Source organism: Rutidosis leptorrhynchoides, unplaced genomic scaffold (assembly GCF_046630445.1).
Source record: "Rutidosis leptorrhynchoides isolate AG116_Rl617_1_P2 unplaced genomic scaffold, CSIRO_AGI_Rlap_v1 contig91, whole genome shotgun sequence".
Classification (NCBI taxonomy): Eukaryota; Viridiplantae; Streptophyta; class Magnoliopsida; order Asterales; family Asteraceae; genus Rutidosis; species Rutidosis leptorrhynchoides.
Genome location: NW_027266884.1, coordinates 1 through 14,252, shown reverse-complemented (window position 1 = coordinate 14,252; position 14,252 = coordinate 1). Strand labels below are relative to the sequence as shown.

At 30.3% G+C, this 14,252-nt stretch overlaps 2 pseudogenes; both read right to left on the bottom strand.

Moving 5' to 3' along the window:
• Window positions 1-4,580: 4,580 nt before the first annotated feature.
• On the bottom strand, window positions 4,581-8,209 carry LOC139885259 (DEAD-box ATP-dependent RNA helicase 5-like; annotated as a pseudogene).
• A 1,112-nt stretch (window positions 8,210-9,321) lies between these two features.
• Window positions 9,322-10,921, bottom strand: LOC139885270 (NADH--cytochrome b5 reductase 1-like; annotated as a pseudogene).
• Window positions 10,922-14,252: the final 3,331 nt, after the last annotated feature.

Here is a 14,252-nt window from a genome sequence, read left to right as displayed (position 1 = left end):
TTTATTATAAATATTTACAGAAATTTGTCTGTTTTGTTTATCGTATTATTTCAAGGTATTTTCCCCAAATTATATATATTATGATTCTTTATCATTAAATTTATTTCATACTATTTTTTCCCAAATTATATATACAACGATTTTATCTCAAAATATTTTCTTAAATTATATATTTATCTGTATATGTATATATAATATATAATACAACCAATCTAAGTAGCTATAATATATATAGTATATACAAACAACATGCATGAAATACATAATAAAATATATATTTCTTCTATAATTAAAAGTCTATAGCTAATCGACATTAATTTAACCTTCCATAAAATCGTCCGTAGTATTTTTACCTACTGTAACCATATAAAACAATTATTCACGAATTTCTGGAATTATTATTTCCTAAATGTCGTATTCTTTTACCTATTTAGTTGAAATTATTCTTGGTTAACTAGTTATTCTGGTTTTTACTAACTTTACTAATTCGATGGATTTAGTTCTTATTGATAATACAAGTCAGTTGATCCGTCCGTTGGAAGGAAAATACGTATTTTTAAAATTAATAATTTAAATATATCATATAAAAAATTATATAATATTTTATTTATATTAAACATTATTAAATATATGTCAAATATTATATAAAATATAATTATTTTAACTCTATATCAATTATAATTATTTTGATTTATTTCAAAATCTACAATTCTAAAATTAAAAATTTGACTTGTTTTCAAAAATAATAAACATAACAAAAAGTTAAAGTTACATATCAAGATTTAATTTCATAATAAAATTTATAATTGCATATAATCAATTTAGTTGTTCCTATTGTTTGAAAAATAAGATATGCCCATTTTAATTAAGAATAGGAAAAAAATATAGCATATTTTTATTAGGAATAATAGTTTAACAAAAAAATTAGAAAAAAATAATATATATTATACTTTGATTAGGAATAATTTTGTAATAATATGCACATTTGAATAGGAAAAAAAGACATGTCCGTTTGAATTAGGAATACGAAAAAGGATTATAATGAATTTTAATTAGGAAAAATTATTAATTGTTTGAAAAATAAGATACGTCCTTTTTAATTAAGAATAGGAAAAAACATAAAGCGAATTTTATTAGGAAGAATAGTTCAATAAAAAATTAGAAAAAATAATATATATTATAATTTTTTTAGGAATATTTTTTTAATAATATAATCGTTTAAATAGGGAAAAAGAAGACATGACCGTTAAATTAGATTAGGAATAAGAAAAAAATATAATGAATTTTAATTAAAAAAAATTATATAATAAAAAAATTAAATACATATAATATGTTATAATTTTATTAAAAGTAATATTTTTAAAATAATAGATAAAAAATTGATTAGAAATAAAATTATTATATATAAAAATAAATAATTAGTAAAATTTTATTAAAAATTATTATGTTGTAATCTCTCATTCCTACAATCTGCTTTTGAAGCAAAGAGAGGAATAAGTAAATAACTTAGTTACTCTTATTAATATGGAACTATCTCGTACCCTAGTCTTTTATAGACAAAAAAAATGTCTTTTATAGACATAGCAAGTAACAGTACCAAGAGATGAAAATTGAAAAGCATGACTGGTTAATTAGGTGAAGCATAAAAATTATGGATTAGAAACAGATTCGGTAATACGGTGAAAAAGTAAAAAATCATATGTGAGATATGAGTCCAATACTTAGAGCATTGCTAAATTAATATTGTGAGCTATCAGAAAAACTCTTATAAAACAGGATTTTTAAAATTGGGTGAATTCTGAGCCTCCCCAATTTTAGGAATGATTGTCCAATCAGGATTTTTTTGTTTTTCTGATATTTTAGAAAAATTAATATCCATGTTTTATTCAAACAATTTTCAATTTTTTTTTAATTTTTTCCTGATTTTCGTTATCGGCTTCACATACTTAAACCCAAATTCCTAACAAATCAGTGTTGACTAAATAGATTTATAGCTTCTCTTCGTTTAACCTCCTCTTCTAAGAGACATGACGTTTCAGAAAGACGTTTCCAAAAAATTCGAATTTCTCTTCTCGATTTTGCAGTCATTTCTATAACCGTTTATTTCTATTTTTTCCTATAAATACCACGCCAATCTTTCGGTTTCTGTTTGTTCTAAGCAGAGAAATTTATGTCGGGGCTCAGTTTGCATTTTGATATAAATGATGAGAATGGATTTATCAGATTCATGTTAAAGTGTAGGCCATCATCTAATCCAAGGGATCCTTATCAATTATGGAGTACTGAGATGCTTCTCCTCGATGAAGAGGTATGCTTGTTTTGGTACTTTTCATCAGAAAAACTCTTATAAATTCTTTGTAAATTGCTAAGTTTCCTTCTGTATATGTGTTGCAACATTTTATAGTCAATTACCAAATGGCAACAAAAATTTACACTTCAATTACAGGATTTATTCTTACAGTTGTTATAGAGGGGAATCATTCATACCGTAGAGTTCTTGGTTCAAAACATATATGCCGAAAATAGTTATATATGCCTGTGTGATATCTATCAAGTTTGTCTATGTCTTGCTAAATAGTATTCAATAATTCCAGATATCATATCAATTGGTAAGAATATAATTGATTCAAATAATGAAACCAACCAGGTATTGTGGTTCCGCATTGTAGATAAATGTCACTGTTTTATATTGGCTCATCCAACTAATTAAATCTTGGCTCCCTGCTTGAGTAAATTTGAGATCACATTTGATATACTTTTTCACCTTATTCATGTAGGGGATAAGTTCAGGCCACTATTGTTCAAAAAAAAGTACCAAAGTTTTGTGATGTTTCAAAAGAAGGGAACTTCTATGTTTCGTCGTTGTGTCGGATAAATCCATAGAGGCTATTGATTCTACTGAGGACTCCTACATACGTCCTTACTGTTATAATTTTGCTAAATTCAGTGAAATTACTGGCTCAGCCAAGCCAGGTAATATGTTGTTGTGGACAGGTAATATAGTTCTGTTGTTATGTTCAATTGTATCTACTAGTTCATGAAGCAGGTAATGTGCTGTTGTGGACAGGTAATATAGTTCCCTTGTAATATAGTTAAGGATCAGAGAATTGTGATATGTAGCGGGCATCTTCAACTTCAGGAAGTTGAGGAAAGAGTCTAGAATTCCTCGAGTCCTCGACACCCCCACGAGAAAATCAACAACTTTTAGAAAATCTGGTTATTTCTTATAATGATTTATACAAATCTCTATCTTTGAGCTACCTTTTAGAGTTGAGTTATACATCTTATCATGGTATCAAATCCCAAGTCTGTTAGCTCCACATCCGTGTTGAGTGCGTGGGGTGCGTCTTAGGTAACTAAATTTCATGCTACTGACATTGGTTCTTTCTTATGCTTTATGAACTTTATTTTGGATCAACACTGACAATGGTTCATGGGTGTGTGGTTCATGAACTTTGTAGTGTTCTTATCCTGCTTCATGAAATCAGGGATCAACACTGACATTGGTTCTTTCTTTTGTAGTGTTCTTATCTTGCTTCATGAAGTCATGGATCAACAAGTTGATAATGTAAAGATGGTTTTTCTCCTCTTTGATTGTCTCAACAAGCTACTCAAATCTGACAGCAAACCTGATCCTGATGATGAATTTCATTATGTATTGATGAGTGATGTCCATGTGGACATTGGGTGAGAACTAATCGTTGTATGAAGCAATTCCATGAGCTTTTTGGAGGAGAGAGGGACATTGACACTGAGCGTTTCCGTACTCTTCTCAAGAGGTTCGAGGATTTCTTTGGAGATAGAGGAGTCGGTTGGTTACTTTTAATTTCCAGTTTCTCTTAATTCAACAAATATAATGCACTTCTTGAAAATAAAGACTACAGTTAGTTTCAAAATACTCTTTTATCTATAGATATATACAACAGCTCTCGGTTTCTCATTTTTTGCAATCTCGACCTTGAAAGTAAGGAAGGACGTATTGAATGAAATTTGAGTGGATGGAATAAGATGACCTTTTTTACTTATCGGAAAAGAAAACATTGCGCTTAGAGAATTTATAACACATGAGTAAGAGATGAAAAGCATGGCTAGTTAGGTGAAGTATACATTATGAATGAGAAACATATTTCGAAACTAAATTAAAAAAAAAAAAATATTACTCCCTCCGTATACAAATAGAAGACGTTTTCACTTTTTAGGTTCATTGAAAGATTGATATATTTAGTCATCATTATTTTGTATACGGAGAGAGTACAACTGAACTAAATTATTTTGTAGATTGAACACTGAATTGTCAAGGGAGCAAACAACATATGGATGCAATCTTAGTGCAATTTCTAATACGATTATAAAAAATAAGTTACTGATGATTTAAACATATTATTCTCACTAATGGTAGACGTTGCCACCCAATATATTTTGCTCTAACAAACAAAATACAGTCAACAGATGAACATATGAAGCTCTCTAAAATATAATCAAACTAAGGATAAATAAAACAGGCAAACTAAGGATAAATAAAACAGGCATTATAACTAGAACGAATCAAGTTGTAGATTCTGAATATAAATGATGGATGTTCATTCGTCGTCATCCGAGTTATCAAAGGTGATCTTCTTAGCTTTTGGAGCATCGGCTGCAATATCTTTGAAATGAGCCCCATACAGCTTCAACTCCTGCAAAGTGGCCAGAACATAAGAAGAATTAAGGTTTTACCACTTCCAAAAAGCTAGTAACTTTGCAGGTAGACTAGTAATACCGAAGAAAAGGATGCAATTTATTACCTTTTTCTTGACATGTGTCCCGAATTTCAAAAGAGATTCTGGTACAACCTGACCGGCTTCCCTAAGAACATTCACCAGCTCTCCGGCGAGTCCCTGAAAAAAATTGTACAGAAGCTCTTTAAAAATTGAGAGATAGATAGTGAATAACAGATATGTGATCCCATGAAATCCATCCATGCACTAAGTTAACAGGAACTCAGTTAAAAACTTTTTTTTTTTTTCAAAGAACAATTTAAGATCCTCCAGCACAACAAATGTTATAGTGGCCGTTAAGCACGTTGGTTGGATCAAACAGAATGTTTCTTGGAACTGGTGTTACCCATCAACTTTGAAGGAGTTTCGTACATTACCTTATTTAGATGAGTGAAGAATGTGTGAGCTACACCCTTTTTACCAGCACGTCCAGTCCTCCCAATTCGATGGACATAATCTTCTGTGGTTAGAGGAAAACTATAGTTTGATGACTACTTCAACATCTGGAATATCCAATCCCCGAGCAGCCACATCAGTAGCAACCTAGAATAATGGCACCAGATAAAAAAATCCTTTCAATCTGTTCCTTGTTTTAGTTTTCAAAATTGCTTGTATTAGGGGCGGGCCTATTATAAGAAAAGGAAAAGGTAGCCGTGGCCCTACATTTTTGCAAGAAAAAAAGACCAGCTTCAGATATTACGACTAGATAACCAATACTAAACTGAAACGCCATTGGCGGTTAATGAGCGAGCAATCCACCATAATATAGCCATGAACTTTTCATTATTATAAATATCGAAAAACACAATAAATTATGATAGAGGCTCCATACAAGCCTGATCAACCAATTCCGTCTCCATTAAGCTAAGTAAAATATGAAAAGAATGAAAAACTTCTAAATTGTATATTCTTAAAGCAGAGATTTGCACAACATACCATCAAAGGACAGCTTCCTTTCTTGAATAAGGATAATGCCTCCATACGGTCCTCCTGTTTTCTGTCGCCATGTATCGCAACGACCTTCCAACCACTACGAAACCAGTAAAAAATTAATATCAGTGAAGCTAATAGTTACCTATATCCGTGCTCAGCTTGGCCAAGGTGTTGCTGTGACTGTGACTATAGACTTAAATATGAAATCCAGGAAAAGAAAAGGTTACCTTCTTTGCAGCATATTTGCAATTCGATCAGCTTCGGCTTTGTACAAAGCAAAAATCAATACTCTATTGCTGATCATAAAAGTGTCTCACAATTAGCTTAAAAGGCTATAGTAAAATAACAGGAAAAGAATGATTTGGCAAAACTTCATAGCTAACAGTTGCAAGGGACAAGTCAAAGAAAGCCAAAAGAATGTTAGAAGAAACCTTTGTGATTTGTGATACTTCTCTAATAAAGCAACCAAACGCTCATAGCGTGCACGCTCATCCAAGACCTACAATTGTTTAAAAAAAAAACATATTGATTCAGGAAGTCAGCATTTGTGGAGTGGAATAAAAGGTCCCATCAAATGCTGCAGTGAAGAATCAAACCTCTACTATCTGCATAACATCGTGATTAGCAGCCAAATCTTCTGAACCAACAACGACCTGAAATGATTTAAATGAAGCTTATAATATTTTCAAAGAAAATGGATAACTATTTCATACTTCAAAGATCATTATATATTTTTCCAGATTCTCACCTTCACTGGGTTGGGATCCATGAATTCCTGAGCTAATTGATGAACTTCAATAGGCCATGTGGCACTGAACATTACCATTTGACGAGCTGTAGATGGAAGATAATTACATCATTTAGATGCCACATCGATTAACTATGCACAAAACACAAGAAAAAGTTTTCTGGCTTAATATATCATGCTACATCGACTAAAGGACCTACATCCTCTTTGAATCCAAGATCAAGCATTCGATCGGCTTCATCAAGGACCTACAGATACAAGTACAGTGTTCATTTTATTTCCAATCACCTATGAAGTAGGCTATGAAGTAGAACTTCAATTCAGCTCAATTTAAGAAGCACAAATGATAAGTGTCATTAGCTACCACAAAAGAACATCTTGAAGGTGGCATTCTTTCATTTCAATCAAGTCCTTCAAACGACCTGGAGTTCCAATGACAATATCCTAAGCAATGCAAAAAAAGAGGCAAAAAGCCTAGTTTTAAAAGAGAGCCACCGATAAATAATCATAACTAACAGAAGAGTTAAGGAAGTGATCATGAAAATGGCATCCCAACCTCGGGAGCAAGATTAAGGGAACAAAATCTGAAATGAGCGAAAAAATAGCTTACCACACCAGACCTTAGTGCAGAAATTTGTGGCTTTTTATTCGTTCCTCCAAATAAACAAACTGAATTTACACCGCATTGCTTCCCCGGCACTGCGAATGACATCAGATATCTGCAATAGACAGGGAAACTTCATTGACTGAATGTGATCTTCAATAAGTAACAACTAGGTCTGAATATTCTTACTGCCGATTTTTTTACCCTTAAAAAAAGTACTAAATTCTTCCAAATGCTTTTGTGTGATGCAAAACATTTTTAGTTTCTGTTGTTCATTTGTTCATCTCATTTTAGTTCATACTTCAATTACTTTACCGATGATCTTAATCGTAAGATTGTCAAAATGGATTTTTCATCCAACGATCATCAAAAGCATACTTCAACAAATCAAAGATCAACAATTCCCTATCACTGAATAATCTGAAAACTATAAAGTGCACAAGTTTAACACACCTGGTCAGCTAACTCCCTCGTCGGTGACAGCACGAGACACAGGGGATTTCCTTTCTTTTCCAATTTTCCCTTCTTTTTATTCATTACATGCATTATCGCAGGAACTCCAAAACGCCAACGTTTTGCCTGAATCAATCAACACCATCAAAACTAAACTCGACAAAGAAAAAAACTAAAATCACAATTCACAAAAATTAAGAACACATAAACTGGAATACTATACCAGACCCAGTTTTCGCAATCCCTATAAAATCACGGGCGTCCAATAAAAACGGCCAAGCGTGCGCCTGAATCGGAGACGGACTCTTGAAACTCTTACAGCAATCCAACACTTCCTTCGGCAGCCTCGCCTCCGCAAATGTCTTCAATTTAGCATATTTCGCCAGCCCAGCATCCTTACCAGTCACCAGAATCTTATCCCCTCCATTTACGACACCATTTTCGGTCTCCTTACTCACGTTTTCTTCAGCTTTTACGTCATGGGTATCATTTTTACTCTCTTCCTTATGCTTATTCTTCTTCTTTTTGTCCTTCTTTTTCTCTTTCAAATCAATTTCGGCTTCTTCAATCTCAGCTTCTTCTTCGAGCTTTTCTCTTTCGATTCAGCTCAGATTCTTCGTGCCTGTGCTTCTTCTTGCTCTTCTTCTTTGATTCAGAGCTGGGTTCATGATTGGCTATGGGTTCTGTGATGGTTTCCTGAAGCTTTTTACCCATAGCTGAAGCTCGAAGCGAAACAGAGAATGGGAGCTTGGAGGGAGACGGTTATAATCACGTTCGACGGGTTTATGAATGTTTTTAGGGTTTTAGAATAGGCGTGATTGCAAAATCGAAAAAGCCCTTAACCTTTTAAATAAAAGTTAATATTGCATTCAATCTTTCAATCTTGTCTATTAGGTCCTTCTTATTGATATACTTATTGGGCCAACTTTGCTTCCTTCATGTTTGGGCTTGAACTTTTTTGTTGACTCGTAAGTTCTGAGCCTTTGTTGTGGACTTGTGGTCACTTCTAAAGTACAACAAAATAAATAAATCAATCACTGTGGCATTTTTATTTTTATTTTGAATTTGGCATTTTTACCGGCAAAATTTTTCCCTTCTACTTAGCTGTTTGTTCAACAACCATACGAAATGTGTGGTCAATTTTTAAATTATTATAATTAATGACGTGTTTAGCTTATAATTTTTTTTTATACTCTTGTATTAAAAGTTAACTGATCCATCTTAGATTAAATAATATAATATAAAATAAAAATATTTTTATTTATTTATTTTTACAGTATTATGTTAAATTTAATATTATTTCCGTTTTATAATAGTTGATGTTTTGATTAAAATGACATAATTAAATTAATTAGGAATGTTGAGGGTATTTTTATGAACAAAAATATTTGTTGAACTTCCTCAAATTGAACAAGACATCATATATAGTCTAAGAAATATTTTTTTTGATAAAATATCCTCATTTATCTCATTAATTACACAATAATATTAAAATCAAAATATCAACTATTATGAACAGAGAATAGTATTAAATAAATGTAAATTATATACCAAATACGTATTTAAATATATAAAAAGTTAAACACCTTGCACATTTATTTTTACAGTATTTTCCCTTTCTTACCAGTGCAAACTTTATTAATCAAACACCTTGCACATCACTTTGTTAAAAAAATACACACTTAGCATAAAAACACTCGGGTTATAATTATATACACATTTAAGTTCGACAGTAAATAAATGTTTAATTGTTGACCGAAAGGGAAAGGCAAAGAGCAGAGGCGTAAGAAACAAGTAATCTCATGAGAGAATGAAGAAGGAATTAATCAGAACTCAAATTGCATGTTTGAGGTGTAGCCAAGAGCATCAAGATGAGCACCCATTGCTTTGTTCATCCCTGGTGGACCACACCTCAGTATCTACAAAAATGTTTCGTGCATTGCAAGTTAAGTTTTCTTCCAAAAAATTAATTTGTGGCAAAATTATCAAATAACGATTGGAGGAAAGGAAACGAAACAAAAAAATTAACCTGAATATCAGGAGAGGGAGCTGGGCAATGGCTTTGAATAATTTCTTTGGATATATGTCCAACACCACCATTCCATGTCTCGGAAGAAGGCTACCAAAATGTATTCACAAGCACAAATTAATATGAAAATATTTCAAAATTGGTTTATGTGTTACGTCATGTGCATCTAAGAATTTCTCTTAATTAATTAAATAAACTCAGATTCGTTACTTACCTTACTTAGAACATAGTACACTTTGAAACGATTTGGAAAGTTGCTAGCGAAGCCATCTAGCTCATTCTGTGTCATTCAAATAAATATTTAACAAGAAGCAAAAGCTATAATATTGATTTATATACTTGATTGAAGTGTAAATTTCGGAACATATTGTAAATCGGAAAGGTATTTAAATTCCTAATGGGGGAAAATGATGTGATCACACCTTCAAAAGAATGTCATCTTCCGTAATATTAGCGTAAATAAGGTGTATTTTGGTCTTGTCTTTAGGATTTTTCAAGAATAGCTCGAATAAGCTGAAACATGGGAGTAATTCCAGAGCCTCCTGCAAGCATTCCAAATGCTCGGCATTGGCCTGCTTTGTACTTGAAACGACCCTATAATTTATCCAACGATCAAGTAAGAGAAAAGTATTACTCCCTTCGCATCGCAATAGACGATATTTTGTATATTTTCTCTTTACTTAGGTCTCTCACAGCTTAGATAATCACCTTCAACCATTTGTCTGAAATGATGAGACATCCTTCCTTGTGGATACATCTGCCCGCATATATATTTAATGGTAAATAAATCCATCACAATCAAAAGTAGTTAAATCAAACACTGTTATATATATAAATGAATTCCGTTACCTTGACAACTAGTTCAAAGTATCCAAGATCAGAATCCAGAGTAATCGGCGTGTAAGACTTCACGACTTCTTCACCTTCTTGATCTCTTCCCCTTCATAACAATCATAAAAGAAAAAAGGTGTAGGAATTATAAATGTGTGTATGAATATCCATCGATCGGTTTTATCAATTATGTTAAAGAGAGGTGAACCTGCAAGAAACGTGTAGTCCAGGAGGAAGACCAAGTACTGAGGTAGGAGTAGGAAGAGCAAATCTGAACTTAGCAGAATTGTGGTTCAATTGAGTTTTCTTAATTAGCTTGAACTCTTTGAAAACATTTGGATCTAAGCAACCTATTATTAATCAACATCAAACTAAAGGAGTCAATTACAAAACATAAAAATAATGGGATTAAATTGAACATAAATAAAAAAGTACACATCGATCGCACCTTTAGTTTTCCTTTTGACATAGAAATAAGTCGCACCACCTACTGCTAGAATTGCTGTGCCAAAAGTTACAAAGCAAAGCTGGTGATCAGAATGGGATATTTGCTGCAAGAATTCCATGTTAATGAACAGTGTATTGTAAGTCAAAAATGATATCTACATATAACATTTATATATACATGATGTATATATTCTTTGCTTCATATTATCATCTTGGATTTCAAAAATAAAATATAAAATATTATCATCTTTGATGCTCCCGGCTTGTATTTTAAAATAGTCGATGATTATGATAAGAATAATATTTAAGACACCAATTGTCAATAATTATTTGTATTTAAGAGCATCTAAAATGCATTGGTTCGGAAGTTAAGTCCTTATAATCTATGTTTTATTAAAAAAAAAAAAAGGAATAAAATTACATACTGATTTAATTTATGTATTAAAAAAAGGAATAAAGGAAAAGCAAAGAAAATCCAATGAATAAATTAATTAAAGATAGAGGAACAAAGTGTAAGAGATGAAAAAATAAAAAGAAACATACAAGTTTTGGTGATTAGAGATAGAGGGTAAAACTTAGGCGAAAAGGTTTCTTTTTTTATAAAATTACATATAGAAAAGTGAATCAAAAGTGAATCAGAATCAACACTTAACTCTCGAATAATATTACTTATGTTTCAAAATAGATACAAATTTTTCAATACAATTATATTGAAAAATTTGTATCTATTTTGAGATGAAAGTAGTATCTGTTTAAGTTCTCAAATTCCCCCGTTAACTGTCAACAATTCTGATTATGTTATTAAAGGATTTTGGTAATATGATACCTGAGTCTTTGATAATTTTATGTAGATGGTGATGGATCATGGATGTTTGCAATTAACTCATGCTATCGTGGACAGATTCCATGAATAATAAACGTACTAATCTCATCCTTTTTTGTTCATACTCAGGGTGATTATAAGATGATCAGAATGAGTTTGATCCAAAGTAGAAGATTAAGGTTGCTAATAGGCCAAATTAAAAGAAGGTACGCTTAATTGGATCTTAACAGCTAACTAACAATTGGCCGAGGCTTTGAATGTACCTCTTTTAAAATTAATGGACCTTCTAGCTTGTTTATATATAGTTCTCAAGTTCATTTTACTTATTCCGTATCAAAATACACTATAACTTTTTATATAAAAAAAATATATGATGTTTTTTAATTTTTCGTTCATCCAAATTTACATATATATAATTAGATAATTTATTAAATATATATCAATTGAGATAAATTTAAAATTAAAAAATTTCATGAAATTATACACGGATGTAGTAGTATTTTACACTATTGTTTAGATTTCCTAATGCGAAGAATGATTTGATCATTTCTTGGCGTAGAAGAATCAATATTATTGAAAACCAAATTTAGGACCACGAATTCAAAGTAATTAAAATATATAGGACCAACTTCGAAATAGATATATAGGACCCACAAAAAGGGTTTTTTTTTTTTTTTTTTTAAACTGCTTGTCAAGAGATTTTTTCCTTTTCTTTTTATACACGCAATGCTATACTATACCACCTAAAATCCGTCCTCCAAAAAATCAAGCCCATTCATGAATTTTTAAAAAGAAAAAAATTATTTTAAAGAGTCACGTTCGGGTTGTCAAGAGAAATTTAATGACCAAAGTACAGCTAATTACATAAACCTAGCTAGATTTTAATTGGATATCATGTCACATGTCCCCAGAAAATTTACAATCCATAATTAAATGTCCTTTTAATTAAAGCTCGATCTTTGGACCCATGATTAATTTTAGTCGCGGTAGTAACTAATACCTACCATTCCTCCCGATCCATTTTAAGTATTTTATAATAGAAGTTGCGAATTTTAAAAAATTAATTAATGATAAAAAAAATTATTTGTTTGTCTATTATTTATTATTCAAAATTCATAAATATTTATTTAAAATAAAATATAATTGAAATTAATATAAGAATAATATATTGAAAAATATAGTTCAAATATATATAGATTTCATTAAAAGAGACATTTAAAATAGATCAAAATAAATTTTAATTACGAGACACTTGAAATGGATCGAAAAGAATACATAAGAGGGTCGGTTTCTTTAGAAATTATATATAGACCTCACTCACATATTTAGACTTTGACACTGATGTTATTCAAGAGTTATAGTATTCAAAAACAAAAATACTACCTCCGTCTCAAAATAAATAATATTTTTAAAATTATATCATGTATAATTTATACATGATATAATTTTAAAAATATATTTATTTTGAGATAGATGTAGTAATTTATAAACTACTTGTAAATTTATTAATTAAATACAAAATGATCGTTTTTGAGCTTGAATTTTTTTTTTTGAGGTTAAAAGAATAATAATTTTATTTGCTTAATTTGTTGCGATATGTGTACGTACATAGGATGAGCCAATGAGTTATGATCATACAAAAAATGCCTCTTGATTCATTAATAGAAGAAACTCAAAAATAAATTTATGTTTTTTATGAATAAAATAAATTTATGTACTCTATTTTTTTAAAATTTAATTACTTAAAGTAATTGATCGATTTATTATATGTATATATACATACTCTTATCAAGGAATGTAAATGAGTCAGACCGGCCTAATTCATTCTATTTTGGATTCATTTGATCATAAAGGTCAAGTTCAACTTCAAATTCAAGCATTATAAATATAATAGGTCGGGTTCTAAAATTTCAAGCTAATCTAAAATCTTTGATAGACTTATATGAAAGAAATAATATATACTTTTTAAATAAATCTTAGGTCGGTTCTAAAACTTCCAAGCCTAGCCTAAATTTTTTGATAGATTTATTACGAAGGAATAATATATACTTTTAAAATAAATCTTATGAAAATTATAACATATTATTTTCAATGATACGAAAAAATATTAAAGTTATCTAGCCATCAAGACATTATAGAAATTTGTATTTTTTTTTTTATAAAAGATAGTTTTATTTGTAAAAAATGAATCATTAAGTAATTTATTATTACTTCTTTTGTTCATTATTAATGGTGGATTTATTAAAAATAATAGTTGTAAGTAGTATTTTATATAAATTTTAATAATAATTTATATTAATTTTTAAATCATAAATATTATCCAATTTAAATTATGTATATGTCCAACAAAATTTGCAGACCAAATCAGACATTAATTTTATCGATTAAAGTCATATCCAACGTAAATTTAAAAATCTATTAGACTTACCAAATATTATAATTTTCAACAAATTCGACCCATTAAAAATAAAGCCTAGCTTAATGTAACTTTTTGACTTTCTACTCCTATCGCATGGAAAATGGAAAACGATGTGATCAGTGTAATGTTATAGCAAGGAATATATATGGCGTGTTTGGGGGAGTAGTTGAGCTTCAATAATGGTTTCCATTGGCCATTACTCTGAGTA